Source organism: Dinoponera quadriceps, unplaced genomic scaffold (assembly GCF_001313825.1).
Source record: "Dinoponera quadriceps isolate SergipeBrazil2010 unplaced genomic scaffold, ASM131382v1 scaffold2519, whole genome shotgun sequence".
NCBI lineage: Eukaryota > Metazoa > Arthropoda > Insecta > Hymenoptera > Formicidae > Dinoponera > Dinoponera quadriceps.
In genome coordinates this window covers 353-8,492 of record NW_014556548.1, presented here as the reverse complement: position 1 = coordinate 8,492, position 8,140 = coordinate 353, and the positions used below count along the sequence as shown (strand labels likewise).

The 8,140-nt window shown below is 45.6% G+C and overlaps 2 pseudogenes; one reads left to right on the top strand and one right to left on the bottom strand.

Annotated features, from left to right (window-relative positions):
• Nucleotides 1-4,950, bottom strand: part of LOC106747840 — a 5,670-nt pseudogene extending 720 nt beyond the window's left edge.
• A 1,921-nt stretch (nt 4,951-6,871) lies between these two features.
• Nucleotides 6,872-7,870, top strand: LOC106747842 (annotated as a pseudogene).
• The last annotated feature ends 270 nt before the right edge of the window (nt 7,871-8,140 follow it).

Here is an 8,140-nt window from a genome sequence, read left to right as displayed (position 1 = left end):
GGGGGGGGGGGGGGAGTCCGTATGGTCACGCCTGTGTCAGTCGGCGACCGACACAGGAATGGAAAAGGAAAGAAAAGGAAAAGAAAAAGAACAGCGACCTCGACAACACTCACTTTTATTTCGCCCTTCTTTCTTTTTTTTCAAACCGCGTCAAAGCTATATGATACGTAACTCGCTTGTTACCACGCCGCGGCGGACCCGTGACGTCCGCTATTCGCGTTTGCTAATCGACCCAACGTCGAGCCAAGGGGCCGGGACCTCGCACGCCACGACAATCGCAATCACACCAATAAAAATAATAATAAAAGAATGCGGTGAGGCGGCCTTACAGTTACGGGCTCCCGGGTGGCTGGTCCTCGACGATAATCCTCTCGCTCTCTCTCTTTCTCGTTCTCTCGCTCGCTCTCTCTCTGTCTCGTCCTCTCGCTCGCTTTCTCTCTGTCTCGTTCTCTCGCTCGCTCTCTCTCTGTCTCGTCCTCTCGCTCGCTCTCTCCCTGGCTCGCTCTCTCTCTCTCGCTCGTCACCGCTAAGGGTTATCCAACTCCGGGACTCCGTCACAAAACTTCTCACTTGTTTTTATCGACACGACAGCCAAAAGCGCAAAACGACAATGTGAAAACGAGAGCTCCAACTAACTCAAAAATTGCAACCGACAATTTCGTAACGAGAGCTCCTACTACCTCTCGCCGTACTCGTCACCGGGTATCCTCTCCTTTTTTTCCCACTTCTTCCCCCTTCCTTTTCGGCAGCCGATTCTTTGCCGGCGTTGCCCAAATCGCCTCTGAGCCCGCCGCTCCACCGCCGGTCTATCCCGGCGCGGTATCGCGGCTCCGGGCTCCGTGATCGTAAGCGCGACCTCGGCCCGCCGGCCCTACCGTCGTCGGAGGGGTCGGAAGGATAGCCCCGGTGGTGTCTGCAGCGGCCCTTCGTCGGGCGTCGCAGAGCAGAAGGCGGCGTGGTCCTCCGCCCGGCGGTCGACGCTCCTTTCTTTTCTCGCCGCCCTTCGGAGCGGGGGTGTACACTCGGTCGGGGCGCGGGGCCCGTCTCTACCGCTACCGCGCGCCCGCGGCGCGCGGCCTCCGCTAACTCAAAGAAAAATACAAAAAAACTAATAGGGTTATTTCGGTGCTCGTATGAGCACGCCACTCGCTCCGCGGTAGGGCCCTCGCCCTTGTGACGGGCGCTCCGCGCCGCCACGTCACAGAATATTGCGCTTTGGAGTGTGTTTTGGTAATGCATCCTTGTTCAACCACTGTGCTGAACGTTTGCGATTGTCATATTGGATCCATTTCTCATCACAAATGACAATTCGATTAAAAATGTATCAGATTTGCGACGAGAAAGCAACATCAAGCAAGTTTCCAAACGCTTTTGTTTGTTTTTCATTCAGTTCATGTGGAACCCACTTATCCAACTTTTTCACTTTACCGATTTGAGCGAAATGAGTTAATATTGTTTGTTTGCTAACACTAACCTTCAACGATGATTCATAGGCACTCTGAGATGGGTCAAACTCAACGGTGACCTTTAGTTCGTCATTATTGATTTTTTATTCTGGGCGATCACGTGGCTCATTTGTGAGGTCAAAGTTACCTGTGCGAAATTTGGCGAACAAATTTGATACTGTCTGCTGCGTAGTAACACTAGAGCCAAATACACTATTAATATTTCGCGCTGTCTGCAATGCCGTAGTTCCACGTAAGAACTCACTTCATAATAGTGCGAATTTCCGACCGTTCCGTTTTCAAAAAAATTAAATTTTAAAAAAAGGTTTCAATATTTTTTAGAGCTTACAATGATTTCTTTAAACAGGCGAGATATGTAACTTTCCAACAAAAAAAAAACGGAACGGTAATATATTAAGCCAATGTCAAATAATAAGCTGTTATAGTTAGCAATATTATTAACTACAAATTTCATCCTTGCCAACCTAATATATATATATATATATTGTCACGGCGACCACCGTCCTTCGCGTCGGTGGCGGAACTCTTCGCTCCCGTTTTTAAGCGGCAGCGGATCCACCTCGGCTAGCCCAATTTATAATTATCTTTATGTCGAGTCGAATCTCTCCCTATTCCGCAGGGTAGAGCGTCGTGGTTCTTTCGCTTCTTCCTCGAGACTCGTGAACTAGTCGGAGGGGAGCCGGGAGAGGTAATGACTTTGAGAGACCGGTTAATAACAAAATAATAATACTTTAATGCTATTCGATTTGGTACAGGTACTGTCGTCCTTCTACAGTTTAGCTATCATATGGTGTGACGTTGACATACTGTTGATATTGAAATAACGCTTTTAATTAGCCATGGATCTAACGCTTTTAATTAACCGGTGTTCTTCGCGAACAGGCAGCTAAATTCCGTACCACGGGAGATTCCATAACGCGATCAAAGAGAGCGATATCTCGCCTTAGATGTTCTGCGAGATGTTTTATGCGGCGGATCTATGCCACCCGACGGCAGCCCAAAATACGCGCGTCGTTTTAACGTAAAGCTCTCTTGCTCGGCGTCGTTACGCGGATCTCGCCGGGTCTTCCGTTGGGCGCCAGTCGGGTCTTTCCCGACAGTAGTTTCTGCTCCCGGCCGATTCGGTATTCTCCGGCGTACCCGTCGCCGGAAGCAGTCCCTACGTACTACTGTACTTAGTTTAACGCGTAAGCCCCGATACATGCATCCTGATCCCTAATCTACGCGGACTGTGCGACTTTGGACTTGAGAAGGCGACCGAGCCTCGTGCCCTAGAAGGCGACCGAGCCTCGCGCCTAGTCCCCGGGATCTCTACGCTCGAGCCTCTCTCGAACACGGCCCTTGTCGCCTTGCGACGTGGCCTCCCAAACCTCGTAAGCCCGTGCGACCCTCCGGGCGCCACGGACCTCCAACGAGTTATTTCCCGGTACTCTCTCTGCGCCCATGACGCCGAGAAGCGGCGGTAACTACTTGGAACTACGCGCAACTCTAAGTCTTCTACCCGCGGCTGTACATGGTTTTCGCTCACCTGTTCATCACCGGCAGCTCGCCTCTCCTCTCCTGGACTTCGTCTCCGGGACGCGACAGCTCTTGCTTTCGCTCGCACGCTCCCTCGCTCGCTCGCTCGTACATTCGGTTTGCCGTCGGGTCGCATAGTGACGAGCAAGACTCGTCACGTAACACTGGAAGCAGCCGCCGCAAGGATCTATCACGCCGCGCGATGCAGCCCCCGATTGGTCCTGTCGGCTAGATCACGCGTCTCGAGAGTGCTTGCGGGACCTCGCGTCTATTGTTGCTCCCTCGACGCGTGTTTATGCTTGTTCTTTCCCCGGGACGGCATTCGGCAACTCTTGGGCTCGCAGTAGTTTAATAGAACTCCCGGACGCGTTTTCCGCGGCATCCTTCTCTGCCTCCTCTGCGACCGGGTCGCGGGACCTTGCGTCTTTCTTATCGCAAGGTGGCTATCCTGCTATCTGTCACCGGCCATCCATCCAGGCGAAGGTCGCGCCGTCCCTCCGTGTCTCATTCCAGCCGTTCTGTCCGGGCCCTTGCTCTCTTTCGTCCTTGCCTTCCGCCGGTAGCTCCACTGCCAGTCTGTCTTCATGTCGTCCGAAGTTCTCGCTTACGGGTGTTCTTACACTCAAAAAAAAGAAATATAGTAGCCGCAGGTTCATGTCCTGTGCGCAAACGGTGCACAGGACCAAAATTTTGCAACTCGGTCGCCTCCTCTTATGAAAAGGCGCGAGCCTCCGGCTCCTCCTTGGCCAGGCCACAGCCTGAGTGACGAGCGAAAATTTGTATCGTCACAATATATATATACGAGGGCGGTCCGATAAGTACTTAGCCTACAAAAGAAAAACGAAAATTTTGGAAAAGTGGCGATTTATTTCTCAACATAGTCTCCTTTTAGCTCGATACACTTGACCCAGCGATGCTCCAACTTCTTTAACCCATCTGAAAAATACGTTTTCTCGAAGTCTGCAAAGTAGGCCTCCGTGGCGGCGATGACCTCCTCATTCGGCCAAATTGGTCGAATTGGACTACGAACTGTTGCCCCATTCACCGTATTCTCCAGATTTTGCCCCGTTCGACTTTTTTTTGTTTCCAAACTTGAAAAAGTCAATCGCCGGGCAGAAATTTGAGTCGAATGAGGAGGTCATCGCCGCCACGGAGACCTACTTTGCAGACTTCGAGAAAACGCATTTTTCAGATGGGTTAAAGAAGTTGGAGCATCGCTGGGTCAAGTGTATCGAGTTAAAAGGAGACTATGTTGAGAAATAAATCGCCATTTTGCCAAAATTTTCGTTTTTCTTTTGTAGGCTAGTAGAGGGGTAAGGCCGATTCTGGCGCAAATGGATCTGTTTTACCGACCGAGTAGGAAGACCAGTTGGCGCAGTTGGATCTGTTTTACCGGCCGAGTAGCAAAGGCCAGTTGGCACAGTTGGCGCTGTTTTTTTACCGGCCGAATAGGGCCCTACAGCGGTCGGTANCCACCCCCTCCAGCGCACTCGCTCCTATATCGCGTTCACTTACATCTAAAAAAAAATAGGGAGGATATTAATACATCACAGAAACAACTTAAGGTGAGGTTCTCATGAAACTCGACCAAAAAATCGTTTTTTTTTTAAATATTTTTTTTCGGTAGCTTATGATGTGTAGAATATGTTTCCAAAGCGGTTTGGCCGATAACTATTGCATAAAAAAATTATCGCATAAGAAAGGAACGAATTGCATGGCGTCAAGTACGAGTACTACCGCATTAAAACGCGTTTTCTGAAAAATCATGTTTTTCAAACTGGTTTCCACGATATCTCAAGAACTACTTGATGGATTGACTTAGATTTTTTTTATTTTAAAGTAGATAAAATTTATTGGATCCTAAACCTAAATTCGGATGATATTTGTCGTCTTTTTTTTATTTTCAGAACACTTTAAAGAGCGAAAAATGTGAAAAACGGTACTAGAAATTCACCATGTCCGCCATTTTTGTAATTTTCAACTTTTTATTGATATTATAGGTACAAGCTCCAATAAATATCATATAATTTATAAAATTTTTTGGTTTTTTTATTTCTGATGACATAAACGTGCTGTTGGAGACCGTTTGGGAACCTTTTTTTTTCAACATGACGTTCGATGACGTATTAACACTTCCCATGACACCTTTATGCACCAAAAAAAATATTTTTCTACACTTTAAGAGTCGATAAATAACTGTCAAAAAACTCAAGTTGTTCATTTACTTCCTTCTATGACAAAAAAATCAAGAAAATCATCGTGTTTTTAGACCTCTAGATGAGAACCTCCCCTTAATCACCAAGATAACACGACGGAAATTAAAGCTATTATTTTTGTATCAGAAACCAACACACACACACATACATACTGCTCCTTTTATTCCCCTGTAGCCAGAAAATATTTCCATTCTCCACCTACTCCGTTTTCCTGGATGAGTCGGCGATATCCTCAGAGTCTATCACCCCACCTATTTTTTTGACATTAAAAGAGGAAATATAAGGTAGGAACGCACAGTCAGTTTGTGCCAGTCAATGTCGGTATATTAAAAAGCGAAAGATCATAGTAGGTTGTTCAAGCGAAGGCATTGCGCAGTAATCAGTAAAAAAGAGTTAAATAATGAGAAAAGTCGTGTGAGAAGTGTTTTAGAAGATTTTAGAAGATTTTAGAAGTTTTTTTAGAAGATTCTAAAAAATGGAAGTGGACAATGATGTTGATGTGGACAATGATGTTAATGTGGACAATGATGTTGAAGTGGACAATGATGTTGAAGTGGACAATAATTTTGAAACAATAATGGATTCATCCGATTCATCAGATTCATCCGATGATGGCCATATTCTTACAGACGATAGTGATGTTCTCAGTGACTGTAGTGATGACTTTATGGAAAACGAGGTTAAAGCGATGTGTAATGCGGAAATCAATTGCGCTGAGTGGACAAACAAAAATGTGTTGCATTTATTTTTTCTACATTACAGGAGGCGGTGCAGCGTTCTGTGCTTCATGTATGTTGCGACTGACAAACTTATACACACACATGTATGTCGTTCGAAAGCATCTGATTGAAAGACACGATGCGATAAACGGAAAATTTTGTGCGAATTGCAATGAATCACTCTTTCAAATACTTCCGTGCAATTTGTGTCCTGTATGCATACGCTAGTAACAAACGTGCGACAGTGAACATTTCTAAAGAACTATACGGATAAGAAGGAAGACTATTTGCTTTAATCGGCTATAAAAACCTGAAAGATAATTTTGACAGTGTTTTAATGAAAAAAAATGGAAGAACTCGTGCGAACTGAACGTGAACTGTGGGATCAATCCGCTCGATTGAGTTCGCGAGACGAATACAATGTGTGGGAGGAACGATGTGATGAATGCCTCGAGTCGTTGGAAGGACATAGTCGAGCGAAATGACCGAGATTATCGATCGGTGTTCAACAATCGTTGATCGCTCGAATTACGCAACTCGAAGGACTAAAACATTCATTGCGTACGCGTTTTGTACATACTGGCGCCGGACATTCAAACACTGGACTCTTGTGGCGTGAAATAGACACTGCTTTCAATAGCCGCGTATTAACTGGTACGGTTATAAATGTAAATTTTATCGAACCTCTTCGATTTTTCCAGAGTGCGAAGGACATAGTGCTTGAACATGTGCAAAACGCTAGGGAGAGACACGCAAGTGTGAAAGTGAACACCGCATTTAACGGTGAGTTTGTCACGGGTGATAAACGCCCGAATAAAAGTATTACCACAAAAAACTTTGAACTCTTCCGCGCATCCGATCTCGAAGAGTGGTATGAGCGACGTGTTATCGAGCCCATTTTAGCATCTTTAGAAGAATTTCAGGAACGTGATAGCGGATGGGCATTGTCGCGAATAACCTAACAATCAATGTGAACAAATACAATCCGATGCGTGCGGGGTATCACATTGAGTTACCGCGCGAGATACAGATCAAGAAAGCGGTAATCAACGTTAAATTTAGAGACAATGCGTGTTTCGCGTGGGTAGTGGTTGCGGCTTTGCATCCAGTCGATAGAGACGCAAATCGTGCATCCATGTACCCACACTATACAACAGTGCTCAATTTACAGAACATTGAGTTTCCAATGTCTGTAAATCAAATAACAAATTTCGAGCGACAAAACAATATATCCATCAACGTGTACAGTGCCGAAAAAAAGAAAACAGAAAAAGGAAAAACGACACATGTGATCCTTCCGATACATCTCACTGACTGCAAGATGGACAGACACGTCAACATGTTGTACTTGCCAAATCCGCGAGATGACAACGTTGGACACTTTGTATGGATAAAAAACTTGTCCCGACTTGTGAGCTTGCAACTAAACAAACATGGTCATAAGAAGTATATCTGCAGCCGGTACGTATAAAGTTGTAAAAAAAATATTATAAATATTTTTTGAAATGAGTATTAATTAAAATGTTTTTTACAGATGCTTGCACTATTTTAGTTCGAGCGAAAGGTTGCAGGTCCATACTATAGATTGTGGAGAAATGAACCACTGTGCCATCCTGCTTCCTAGCGAGGACGACAAATGGCTCAGTTTTTGCAACCACAACAGGAAAGAGCGTCTACCGTTTGTCGTGTACGCCGATCTGGAGTGCATCTTACAGAAGACTACGAGCGAGGAGGAAGAGGATCACAAATCGCATGCGTATCAGCATCATAGGGTATTCAGCATAGCGTATTATTTACATTGCTCTTATGATGAATCATTATCGTATTTTCGAAGCCGTCGCGGTAGTGATTGCGTCTCGTGGTTCGTCGAGCAACTCGAAGAGTTAGCGCACCGCGTAAAATTAGTCTTATCAACAAATGTCCCCATGGAAACTTTATCAAACGAACAGTTGGAAACATTTAATATCGCGACGCACTGTCAAGTGTGCGAGAAAGAGGTCAAGAAAGAGGATACACGCGTACGCGATCATTGCGATCTCACCGGACGGTACAGAGGTCTCGCGCATTCAAAGTGCAATTTAAATTATAAACATTCATATTACATTCCAATAGTTTTCCATAATTTATGCGGCTACGATTCACATTTTATTATCACGGAAATAGCAAATGCATTTGAAGGCTCGATCAATGTGCTGCCGATAACAAAAGAAAAATATATATC